The sequence below is a fragment of the Barbus barbus genome (assembly GCF_936440315.1).
Source record: "Barbus barbus genome assembly, chromosome: 44".
In the NCBI taxonomy this organism is placed as follows: domain Eukaryota; kingdom Metazoa; phylum Chordata; class Actinopteri; order Cypriniformes; family Cyprinidae; genus Barbus; species Barbus barbus.
In genome coordinates this window covers 20,644,647-20,658,358 of record NC_136722.1, presented here as the reverse complement: position 1 = coordinate 20,658,358, position 13,712 = coordinate 20,644,647, and the positions used below count along the sequence as shown (strand labels likewise).

At 34.5% G+C, this 13,712-nt stretch overlaps 1 pseudogene across 1 annotated transcript in view; it reads right to left on the bottom strand.

The window, feature by feature from the left end:
- Window positions 1-733: 733 nt before the first annotated feature.
- The window catches only part of LOC306863673, a 43,870-nt pseudogene continuing 30,891 nt past the window's right edge, over window positions 734-13,712 (bottom strand). Inside the window, exons 8-12 of the transcript in view lie at window positions 7,712-7,818; window positions 7,435-7,585; window positions 7,163-7,232; window positions 6,252-6,311; window positions 734-847 (exon numbers count right to left, since the gene is read on the bottom strand). The product of the transcript in view is annotated as an uncharacterized misc_RNA (transcript). The remainder of the gene's footprint in view (window positions 848-6,251; window positions 6,312-7,162; window positions 7,233-7,434; window positions 7,586-7,711; window positions 7,819-13,712) is intronic.

Genomic DNA, 13,712 nt, shown 5'->3' with positions numbered 1-13,712 from the left:
ACAACAGTTTGGACATGTCTGCATGTCTTCCCTGGGATTCAGAAGCCTGGCTTTCTTCATGAAGGCAGCAGATATGTTCAGAAATACATAATTTAGGGTTTGCATGAGTGCTCATGTTTACTAGTTGACATGTTGCAATAGTGGAGAGCTTGAGAGAAATGAGAGTTTGCATGCTGCTTTCACGGTCATAAACGTCACAAAAAAAGAGTCACACAAGACATAACACTGCAGTTAATATTAAACTTTATTTTCACTTTGTACAATTCAAAATATATTTCCAAATACATATTTTTAGGAAATTTCTCTAAAATATATTTTTAAAAGCTATAAATATGTAGGCAAATATATATTTGTTTCAAAATTTATTCTAAATGCATTTGCAAACACATATTTTCTATTCTTATTTTTAATGTCTTATGAAATGTATTTCAGACATATTTTCAAATACATTTGACCTGAAGGTATATGAAATATCTCACTAAATTTATTCAAACTATATTTGCTAAAATATTTTTCTTTTCATTTCTAGTGATCTTGATTCTAATACATTTGCAAACATATTTGGAACTATGCAAAAGTGAAAATTATATAAAAATGTTTTGTATTCACTAATATTTATACATTTTTGGAAAGATAAATTCTCATCCTGCTTTTATGAGGTTGCAGAACTAGTTGAGTAACAACCCCTAATATGAATGCATTTGTATTTGTGTGTATGTTATCTGTCAAAAGTTCATATGGACATCTTGGATTTTCCAGTTACTCCTCTTGGTCCTCTGTTAAAAGCCTGTTTGCCTCTTCCTGGGTGAACACCATTATAAAACAAAGCATCAGAAATGATCTTTCTCTGAGGAAGAGAAAAAAAATTGATTTTTTTTTTAAATCAGCATCGTGATTCTATAGCTTATGTATTATACTTTCACAAAAGGTTGTCCGTTTTAATCCCTTTGATAAGAGATACAGTATAGTTTGTGCAATGAGGCTTGTCAACAAGCTAGTGTCTAGTAAAGAAATCAATTGTGAACACCAGCATAATAGCAAATGACAGCCTCCATGAAAGGTTACGGTATATAAAACACTATTAAACAACATGTTTATAAAATGTATGCCCATGAAAAATGAATACATGCTAATTTTCTCAGAGCCCAACCGATAAACATGTAAAATACACATTTCTACTTGTGAATATCGAGTTGACATGCTACTAAGTGCTCAAACAAAAACTCTAGCATCTTTTAAAAATGTGATGCCGCTAATCTGTGATTATTTCACAATCAAATGCAATAATTTAATATTCATAATCAAGTGACTATTTCATCCTCAGAAGTACTCATTATATCAATCTTGTGCATTGTGAATGTCACTTTGTTGGATGATTTGGAAAAGCAAAATTATGTTATCTTAATAATACTGATAAAGCCAGTCAATTAGAATGCAACTGATCTCAATGAGCACTCACAATTTTTTTATGTCCAATATGCATTAGATGGTCTTAAACTAAGGTCACACTGACCCTAAGGTGTGTTTTAAGCCATTATTGCTTTTCTTATAATTTTATGGTGCCATTTCCCCCCATTATTCTCTTTTCCTTATTGTTATTTCAGCAATGAAGTCTGAATGAAGTCCAACAACAGGAGCGTTTCTATTTTCCATCAGTACAATCTGCACAGTGCCATGTGTTTAGTATCAAGCCCATAAGTCATTTTAAAAACCTCTCCTCTGACACCCCTAAATTCATGACACAGATTACAGAGATTTACAGTGTCTGCTTGAAGACAAATGAGTCCATCCAGAGAGAGACTGTTTACAAGCCGCCAGTGTTTATACATATTTTTTACATTATCTGACTATAATAGCATTGTTTGCTTTATGCTACATGGCCAAAAAAGGTTAAACAAAAACATGCACATATTACACAGATGGTAAACACACACTCGCCTTGCCCTAAGGAGTCTGCATGATTTATGTTCTCTATTCATTAATATGTCTTTTGTTTTCCTACACCTCATGTTTGAGTTCATTCAGAACACTCATTCATATTTACAAACAGAGACTCCAGAGGTACTTTGTGAGCATAATCCAAGAAAGGAGAACATTTGAAAACTAGTACAGTATAGTACACCTTTTAAAAATCCACCTAGAGTAAACTAAGGTCTTGCTCAAGCAATAGCTCCATGTTGGTGCTTCTTCTCTTCAGTTCACCTCACTCATTTTCTACAGGGTTCAGGTCAGAGGACTGGAATGGCCAGAAAATAGAAAATATATTAACAACAGAAATATTGTAAAATTATTTCACAATATATTTTTACTGTATTTTTATTCAAATAAAAGCAGACTTGGTAGGTATAAGACACTTTCAAAATCACTGAAAAAAAATCTTACAGACCTCAAACTTTTTAACGGTATTGTGAGTGAGAATGATATTTGAGAGATACGTCAAAACGCTGTAAGATAACTGAAAAAATGACTTAAATTTCTCCTCACACAAAGTGCACTAAAAACTAAATTAATGGTGCTTTTTCGACAATGTTATGTTTAGAATAACAAAGAGAGTAAGTAATGACAGAAATGTGAATTTTTGTGTGAACTTTCAAATTCATTTCTTGGTTATCAGTCCAGTAATATGTGGAATAAGTATAATCAAACTAAATTTATTCACATTACTGAACACTTGTAGCCCCTTTACACTGTAATGGGACTACAAGTGGGAAGTCGTGGCCTAATGGTTAGAGAGCTGGACTTGTAATCCAAAGGTTGCGGGTTCGAGTCTCTGGCCGGCAGGGATTGTAGGTGGGGGGAGTGAATGTCCAGCGCTCTCTCCACCCTCAATACCACGACTGAGGTGCCCTTGAGCAAGGCACCGAACCCCCAACTGCTCCCCGGGCGCCGCAGCATAAATGGCTGCCCACTGCTCCGGGTGTGTGTTCACTGTGTGTGTGTGTTCACTGCTGTGTGTGTGCACGTTGGATGGGTTAAATGCAGAGCACGAATTCCGAGTATGGGTCACCATACTTGGCTGAATGTCACTTCACTCACACTTCACTTTAATCAGAATGTTTTGGCTGCTTTTGTGCCACATACACTTTAATTAATTCAAATACGATCTGAATAGTTCTATAATCAACCGTATTTAAATCCCAAAAAAAATTTTAAACCAAGAAAAGTAATGGTAAATCTCCCTCTTAATAGCTTATCTGATTAACCATTAAACTGAATAATCGCTGGCAGCCGAAGACCGGCCACTATTGACATTAACCTATTCTTCCAACCTGGTACCCTTGATGGAAGCAAACTACACTGGGAACAGATAATACAAGCTCCAAATCACATCGCAAAAACAGTTTGAAAAATGCGTATGTGTGTTTTAATAAAGGGTGTGTTTCTGTTGGCCTAGTATATTCTGTTCGTTGTGTGTAATGATGAGAGAATGAGAAACAGGTGTGAATGCGCAAGGGGCCAAGAGTGGGGTGAGGTCACATGACTCCAGAGAGTTTAGAAAGCCTGGACCTCATACTAAATCAGTGGAGTATGTACAGTACCATATGGAAGATACAAAGAATGGCTGCATCCTAAAATCACATCCCATCTGTCCAAAAACATGAGATTAGTATTAGTATGTGCCAAATCATGGAGAAATATGAAAATGGTATGTTACCTGGATGACATATCATTGTGGTGTGAATCCTTTTTGGGCTAATATTGCCCACAAACCTTTTTTGATCATATTTACCAAGGGTGCCTTGGTAAATATATATATATATATATATATATATATATATATATATATATATATATATATATATATATATATATATACACACACACACCATGACTGTGTGTGTGTGTGTATATATATATATATATATATATATATATATATATATACATACATACACTGAACAAAATTATAAACGCAACACTTTTGTTTTTGCCCCCATTTTTCATGAGCTGAACTCAAAGACTTTTTCTATGTACACAAAAGGCCTATTTCTATCAAATATTGTTCACAAATCTGTCTAAATCTGTGTTAGTGAGCACTTCTCCTTGTTTCATTTAGATTTTATTCTATTACAAAAATGTTAAAAGGGGTCATAGGACGCCCATTTTACACAAGTTGATATGATTCTTTAGGGTCTTAATGAAATGTATATAACATACTTTGGTTAAAATTTCTCAACAGTAGTGTAAAAAACACCTTCTTTACCCTGTCAAAATCAGCTCGGTTTTCAGCGAGCTGTTTTTTAGTCCATGCTGCTTTAATGCAATTTAATGCTAATGAGCTCTGCTGACCCCGCCCCTCTTCAGTGGGTTGACGAGCAGACTGTAAACTTCAGCCGCGAAACTGGCTAACTAGCACATTATTAGGAAAGACGATTTGCAAAGATTCATAAAAACCCTTATACTAATTTCTTCTGTAGATAAAGCTGGATCACGAATGATTCGCACGAACATACACGCATTTATGTAGATCCGGGATCGGCGCATTCCCTTCAAAACGAAAGTAGCGTTAATCCTCTGCGTCTTCAGCAGCTCAGAAATCGGGAGTAAATGACGACTGCTTTATTCATTACTACATCCAACAACTAAACACTTCAATCGCTTAATTGGAGACATTCTTGTCTTCCCCTGCACCAGAGTCTGTGTGACACCTTTAAATAAACACATTATATATATATATATACTGTATATATACTATACACACACACACACACATATATATAAATATATATATATATATATATAAATGAAAATTACCATGTATATAATAATTATAATAAACAAAGTTACTTGAAAAAAAAATTTGAAGTATTGATATAATATAATATAATAATATTATATTATATTATATTATATAATACAATACAATACAATACATAATACAAAACAATATAATATAATATGCATTTTTAAAATCACAGAATGACTTGAAATTTAAAAAAAAGTTATGAACCAGACTAACTGGCCTGCGCCAACCATCCAAACTCTAATAGTACTTCAGGTACACGGTATGTGAATTAGGATGCAGTCTGGCTCTCATGCAGAACCAGTCAAGGAGCATTTTCCATATGGGATATAAAGGTAGTGACATTATACAGCGACACGAAGACACATTATTATGTGACACTGCAGCCTGTCAAGCACATAACCATAACTATAAAGCTACACCTGAACAAGAGCTCCTGATGGCACATACTGTGAGCGATACAGACATCTGAAAAACATTTCTAGAGAGCTCTTCTGAGGATCACAGGGAAATGTTTACACACATGCGCCAGTCTCTTCTTTTTATAAGCGCTGGGAGCTCCATACAGGACCACACACTCTTAAGATCTGCACTAGATCTTGCCAGAGAGGAATTTTTGAGTGTCACGATTAACGATATAGAACAGTTTTTCATTTATTTTGCAGCGGAAATTACTGTTTATACAATAAATAACCACTTTGTAAAGCCTATTTTGGGATAATCTGATGAATTAAATACTTTACAGCTGACAGGTACTTCATCTCATTTAATTACTTTTTTTTTTTTTTTAATTGTAACTGGATGGATGCAAACCAAAAATTACAATTATTAATAACAAATGAGTGACAGGTCTGGCATTAGTGCAAAAACAGATTCAAATTATGTTATACTTGCAACTACTATGAAAACTGCCACATGGATAGTTTTGATTTGAAATGTATTAATACATCTCAGCATCATGTTATACACCTTAACAACAAGTTTTACTTCTCGACTTGTGTCTTAATTTTTGTTCTTGTACATGTTTTTTTTTTTTTTTTTTTATGCTGTCATGTGTAAATAAAGAAGTCTTGCTCATTTTGCGGTGTGAAAATGCCTACCAAGTTTTAAAGATATAGCAAAATCTCTACTGTATATACTGTCAAAATGTCCAGAGGATAGAGCCGGTCTGGAAAGCGTTTTTACCAAAGCGAACTGGACTATTCTGTAACATATCAGAGCATGTGGGTACTATCATGCTTGGCAAACTGGCATGCGAACACAGAGTCTGGAGTCTCTGAGAACAAAGTCAAAGTTGAACGTGTGTCTGGGAGTAAGAACAGCTTATGCATCTCATGAACTCACTGCTTGGTTTGGTTTTTTATTTATTTATTTGTGTGTTCCAGAAGGGTTTGGCATTCTAATTCACTCTGCTGGTCATTCTCCACGGACAATACACACCCAGAAGGAGGACACACATCGTATTATGGGTTAAAGGGTCAGAAAGAAAGAAGAATGAGAGAACAACCTTCTCATGTTCTCATTTCTTCATCCTCTCCTGTGTCAGGATCTCCTTCGAGACTTCCTCCTGCACAAAGAAAAACAGACATGTGAAACAAAAGCAGCAAACAGTCCTCAAGGTGAAACAACCTTGTGTCTGCAACTTGCATTTTATGGACCAAGCTGGAAGAACATTTCATTTCCCAGAAAGCTCTAACACTGCAGTTCATTTTTAATGAGCCCATTGTGTTGTTGTGTTGGACTAATAAAATTACTCTGTTGTTCAATTCCTTTTAAGGATTTTAAAAGAACCAATATTCAAATTCTGGCTAGCCAGAAAACAATATATCTATATACAGTTATTTTTGCTAAAAAATGAATTCAATAAAATGAAATATATTATACATGAAATATTATTCATAATTAAATATATATTTTCATCATTTTAAAATTATTTAATTAACATTGTTTTATTATCTATAACAATAAAACAAATAACAATAATAATAATGAAAATAATTATCACTATTAATATTCCAATATCGACAAAAAAAAACTGTAATATCAGCTGTTAACTGATATGGTACTGATATAGTGCATCCCTAAATTATCAATTTTTTTAGTTGATGATAATAATGATAATAATAATAATTATTATTATTATTGCTATTGCTATTATTATTATTATTATTATTATTATTAAAATAATTGTTGTTGTTGTTGTTGTTGTTATTATTATTATTATTATTATTATTATTATTATTATTATTATTATTATTATTATTATTATTATTATTATTATTATTATTATTATTATTATTATTAAAATAATAATAATAGTTGTTGTTATTATTATCATCATTATTATTATTATTAAATTCTTTGCTCAACGCTGCTCATAAAGGTCTTTCAAACATTGAAGTTTTCCTTTTATCTTACCTCACTGAGATTTCCACACATTGGTTGTTTGCAGTTTGCAGTATAAGAGAAGTGGTCACTGAGTCCAGTCCTGTGCATGGGTTTAAATAAAATCTCATAAAGATACACAGCAGAATACAAAACATGCTTTAAATGAGCTGGACACTCTGTGTGTGTTATATGTGAGTATGTGAGTTCATGTAAGGTCAGTTTAAAGCTATTACCTCTTGAGGTGTAATGTCATGGTGATCCTGCTCTGTGCAGGTAGTACGCAGTAAAGTGTAGCGACTGACCTTTAAGGCATTCTGGTTGAATGATTCCACCATGAACTTCAGTGGCAGTGATAACAGTACAAGGGGACGGCTGGTTCAGTGGGATGCTGACCTCTCCAAACGACTGCTTTGGACCCAGCTTACCAACCATCACAAATCTGATCCTGCAGCCCTGCAATTCACAAACACTAAACACTATCTACACTACCATTTCTGACACACACACAAAAAAAGCAGTAAAATAAGAATATGCATGCTCTGACATTTCTTTTCAAAGTATGATTGCTTGTCCTGATACCTTCTTGTCAAGAGGTTTTATCAATGATCCCACATCCTGAAGGATGTTACATTCTCCATGTCCAATGAAGGCCACAAATGGACAGATCTTTCCCTCCTTCACCAACACTGTAAATACAGGTTTAAGAATTGGAACTGAAATTCCCATTAAAACTGCAACCAACATTACTTTCACATACTGTATGTACAGTACACTGCCATTCAAATGTTTAGGGTTGTTAAAATTTGTAAAAAGTTTTTGAAAGAAGTGAAGGGAACAAAAAGGTGTAAAAACATTAATAATTTGAAATATTATTACACTTTTAAAAACTATTTAGAATTTTATATATTTTAAAATGTAATTTATTCCCACAATTGAAAAGCAAAATAGTCAGTAGTTTGTGAAAATTGTAATACATTATGTTAGGATTCTCTGATTAACAGCATTCTGTCAAATAAAATAATATTAGAAAGTATATAATTTCTTAAAAAAAATCTTACTGACTTCAAACTTTAAAACAGCATTGTAGATGTGAAAAAGTAGGATTGTATTATAAAGTATGTTTAGAGCAAATTTGAGCTTCCATTTCCACAGATAAATTAACCAAAACCAATATCAACATAAAATTTGAAAATATTTTTCTTACTTAATTACTGGATTGAAACAAAATTGGTGAAATCTGCTGGGTCCAGGTTTGGTTTTTTAAGAATAGGAGTAACGGCAGCAGTTTTCAGTGAAATTGGAACAGTGGCAGAGATAAGGGACATATTTATATTATATTGTCGTTGGTGTCATATTGACCCCAAGGACAGATTGAGGGTTAAGATGACTTGGGACGTTCCAGCACAAGCTAAAGTTAATAGTTAACAAAGTTCCGAAAAAAAATCAGTTTGCTGCTTGGGTGGCCTATAAATAAGGATCATTTTAAGAGGACTGCTGGAGCCAATTTTCAGAACCATGTACTCAAAAGACTTGGGAATGTGAAAATCCAGCTGAGTGATAGATAAAGAGTTCCGGTAGATGACCGCAAGACCACCCCCTTTACCATGTAAACAGTATTGATATCCATTCGGTGTAAGCAGGTTAAGATGTACGAAATCATTCGGTGTTTGCCAGGTTTCAGTAGGAAATAACATATCCAGGTTGTTGTACTAGTAAGTTAATTTAGATAAGGACCCTTATCCGAGATGGAGCGGCAGTTGAGGAGAGCAAAGTGATTTCGCAATACACTTTTATTTCCAGTTGTGTTATAATTGAAGTTTGTCCTATTTATGGAAACAAGCGATCGCGGTAAACGACGGTCGCTCTGTAGATGAGTCGGTTTATTCATAGTTCTGTTTTTTGACCAGATGCACGGAATACCAGTAGATGTTGACCGGTACACACTGAAAATCCTGCGGGTTGAGCGATGGACATAGTGCGGGCGTCGGATGATGCCAAGTGAACAACAGTGCTCATACGTCGCAAAATCAAGGCGCGGGTGTCCGTTAAGCGCCTTGAGTTCACATGGCAGATACGCAGTTTCCATGTTGGAAGTTACCCCAATAATAAGGAGAACCAAAAGTGGAATGATTGAAAAAAGCTTTGACGTATTTTTAACAATAGCCATGAGAAATCTAGTTATCAGCAAAACTACGTTAGCCAAAACCACAACCATCACAGCACCTAAAGCTTACGGAAAAGTAAGCTGCCCAACCAGACAGTAAGCAATAGGATGACTGGTAAGTGGAGTGCTAACTCACCTCACAGTCTATTCAACAGATGGAGGATAGAGGGGTTAGAGGGCTCGTAGCAGGCAGACCAGTTCCCGGCGATAAAGAATGCAATAATCCAAGCAAAAAGTCCAGTTTGCAGAGGATTTATTGTCCAATAGAACCAAAATAATCCTTTGTAATCCAACAAGGAAAACATTGACCAAAACAAACAAACAACTCAGCGTGGAGCGTTCCCACACCGGACGTGACGCTAAAATAAAATGGTGATAACTGGTGATAACTGGATGCTATTTGGTGAAATAATGGTGATAACTGGATTCTATTTGGTGAAATAATGGTGATAACTGGATGCTATTTGGTGAAATAAACATACAATGTAATGAGATTAATAATAATAACAATTAACTGTTTTACATGCAATTTCTTTTGTGTATAGCAATCAGTACACTAGTATTTCATTCTGAACTCTGTTAATATAAATCAATGTTTCAATTGTTTGTTGCTCATTGCATCAGGTGCCACACAAAAGCAAGGTATTCCCTGCCATAATAAATGCATCTGAATGTAGACCAGAAGTGACCCAGGTTGGAAAGAATGAGAAAAAAAGATGTGGACTGTTTATGACAAAAGTAATCTATGTTTTGGCAGCAGCCCCAAAAGCGGTGGATTATTTCTTATTGTGACAAACCTGAGGTTGGTTTGTGGAGTTGAGGATTAAATTAATTTACAGTGAGCCTTTAACATCAGGGGGAAACACTGTATATCAGCCTTGACAGGTAAATCCCATCTCTGTGAAGCAGCGAGCGGGACAAGCAGAGTCCATTTGTCTGGCTGGTGACAGAAGCCAGGCCTCCGCTTCAGAAGCAGGAGGAAGCAGTGTTTCAAAAGCCTGTTTTAATCTCATCTGTCACACTCTCCCTCTTTTTGGAGCAAAAATGTCGTTACTATATTATTCGCCTGCTCCGCATGTCTTCGCAAGCCATTAAAAAGCAAATGTCTGGATCACTTGGGAAATCACAGCAGGCTCTGGTACATGTCGTTTGTCTTCTTAGATGAACACGCCGCAGTCACGCCTCCTCCCGCAGGGCATTAACATCCAGAGTTCTGCATTTCTGTACTGCACAACACAATTAGAGTCGTGGAACAGCATTAAAATGTTACTCTTATGCAACGATACTCTTCCAACGGTAGTTTTCAATCTTCTATAGCAATATTACTTTAAAAATCCCATAGTGATTAGAATCAAAATACAGAATTTTAATAAAAAATAATGCAAATTGCAGTTTAATGGCCTGTGAGAACTATTCATAGTGTTTGTTTTTTCTTAGTTCACTATCAATGGCCCATATAGCCTTTGAATTCACTGACCGTTTGCTGTATCAGATCTACAATGCATTTTCTATGCAAGTCCCCTTTCAGTAAGTAATTTTATCCCTTAAAACTCATCTTTGACAGATCTTTGGCAGGGTTTCTACAGGTTTTATGACGGTACATTTTTAGTAAAGACTTTTTAAGTAAAGTAGATTACATACAGTAGAAGTAAAGAAAATGGAAAGAATAAATGAGTATATTATATACAGTAAACTGCCGTTGAAAAGTTTGGGTTTAAGATTTTTTAAATGTCTTACTGGATGAAAAGAAGAAAATAATTTTCAATTTTAAAATGTAATTCTAAATATAATTTATTCCTGGGTCCCACTTTATATTAGGTGGCCTTAACTACTGTGTACTTGCATTTAAATTAATCATTTTGTACAATGCACTTATTTGGTTACATACATGTTTTTACATTGTACTAATAATTAAAAAAATACCTATATGTAATTAATTTCTATAATTACATTGTTGATCCTTACACCTTAACCCACCCTTAAACGGACCCATACCACCAAACCTGCTCCTAACCTTACCCGTATCCCACCTCAAAAACAGCAATAGTGTTTTGCAATACAATATGACCACAATAAGTACATTGTACTTATTTTTTGATGCAAGTAAATAGTTAAGGCCACCTAATATATGAAGTGTGACCTATTCCTGTGATATCAACATTAAATTTTCAGCAGTTTGTTTGCACAAAAAAATAAAAAATAAATTTCAGGATTCTTCGTTACATAGAAAGTTCAAAAGAAAAGCATTATTTATAATAAAAATAACATTCTAAATGTATTTAATATATTAATTTCTTTAAAAAAAAATAGAATGGAACACAATACATCAATATGATCTCTAAATGTAAATGTCTTGTATAAGCAAAAGCTTCAAAGTTTGAAATTACAACTTCCAAAAGATATTCATTAATTTTTCATTTATTTTACAAAAAAATTAATTTAATGAAGAATACGGCTTAAATTGTTCTGTTCCCAAACACAAATGGAAATAGCAAAAAACTGCTGTTCTTGTTCAGTAATTTATCCTGTTTTCCAGTGCAACATGTTTAAAGACTCTTAAATAAAGATGCAATTACAAGATGAAAAGGTGACATAAAATAAGTGTTGTTTTATAAGAAACTGATGTGAGTTTATGATTAAAACAAGAAAAAATCTACCAATGAGCTAAGAAAATCAACTGAATCCAAAGAGAAAACAAGTTTTCATTCCCCCATTATTTGTTCTTGTTTTAAACAAACTCACTTAATTTTGTACAATTTCATATGTTCAGTTTGCATCTCAAGTAACTGTATCTTGATTTAAGGATGTTTACATATTTGTATTGGAAAACACAAAAATACAGAGGAAGATACATATTTTCGCAGTGCAGTCATCATTTAATGCCATGACCTTATGAATTTAAGACTTTCCGTTCTTATAAGACCTTTTTAGGCCTTAATTTGTGGAAGGACGATTTACGCTTTTTAAGACCTACAGGACCCCTGGATAATCAGAATGATGTATTTAAATGTTTATTTCCTGTGAAAATTTCTTCTTACCTCATCTCATTTAGTATATGCGGAACCATTAATATGCAATCTAGTCCCGCCTACCATCAATCACACCAGTTTGGACCTGCTCCACTTTCACACGCTTAACTGAAGTAGGAAACACTTCACAATGGCAAGTGCCAATATCGGATTACTTCAGCCATATGTTAGAACTAGAAGAACTTTAGAATCTAAAGAAGAAGAGGAAGAACGAATAATACAGGGTTGAGTACTAATCCGTGTATCAGAATGGTAATGCACATGAACGAGTGCAAGGTCTTGAGATATGTTCTTTAAAAGATTAACTTCTTTTAACTTAGAAGTCATTGTTTGAGATGCTGCAAAGGACTGGAGAGGGAAGCGCAATGGTTAAAGATGTCCACCTAGCAAATTTACATAGAAAAGAAAAATGGAAAAGTAGCAAAGTGGAATGAAAAAAAAAAAATTGTGTGTGAACTAGCCCTTAAAGTATATGGAAAACATATATGCAAACTACCATTCAAAATTCATTAAGGCACTGAAGACTTGAGTAATGACTGCTGAAAATTCAGTTTTGCATCACACGGATAAACTACATTTTAAAATATATTCAAATAGAAAACATATATTTTAAATAGTTTTTATTGTGTTTTTACACCCTATGATTAAAGCAGAAGCCAATGGCAAAATATCTCAATTAAAGAAAGAAATTAATTTGTGTTCTGGGTGGGTAAATGTTACCATAAACATTGACGCCATATTCTGTCTGGCTGGGTGGGCCAAACAGTAACAGATCAGTAAACTTCTGCTCAGATAATCAAAAACAGTCATGCTGGACTGGATATTTGGACTCTAAGTCCAGCCATGGAACATGATAAAAATTAAGATGGCTAGAAAAACCTGGACCAGACTGGATTCATAGCCTAGGGGTGGCCAGAGTAAATGAGAACAGGACAGCTGTGGACGCGGGGTGACGCAGGCCAGCGCTGGAGACAACAGGCTTTTGTTTGGCATAATCCTGCTGGAGAACAGAAGATATTTGAGTTTACAGCTCGTGTCTCTGGAGGGGCAAACTGAGACGTCTTGAGTAGCCCACAGACTGGTGAACTAATGGAGCAGGGACTTCACTTCTGATCTTCAGTGACATGTTTGGAGAAACAGAAAAAGACTGGAGAAGGAGGGAGAATGACAACTGAGACCTTTCTTACAGTGAGCCAAAATCAGATGATGCAACTGTAATTAGTGTAGAGATGCATCAATAAACCTCTGTTCACACTGTGCCCATCATGCCCAGTAAATGTTCCTCTCTGGATCTTCTGTAATGACCTCTCTACAACCAAAAATACATACTGTAGTGGCCCTAATATGACTCGAAATGAAAACAAAAATATCTTTAAAACGAGATATA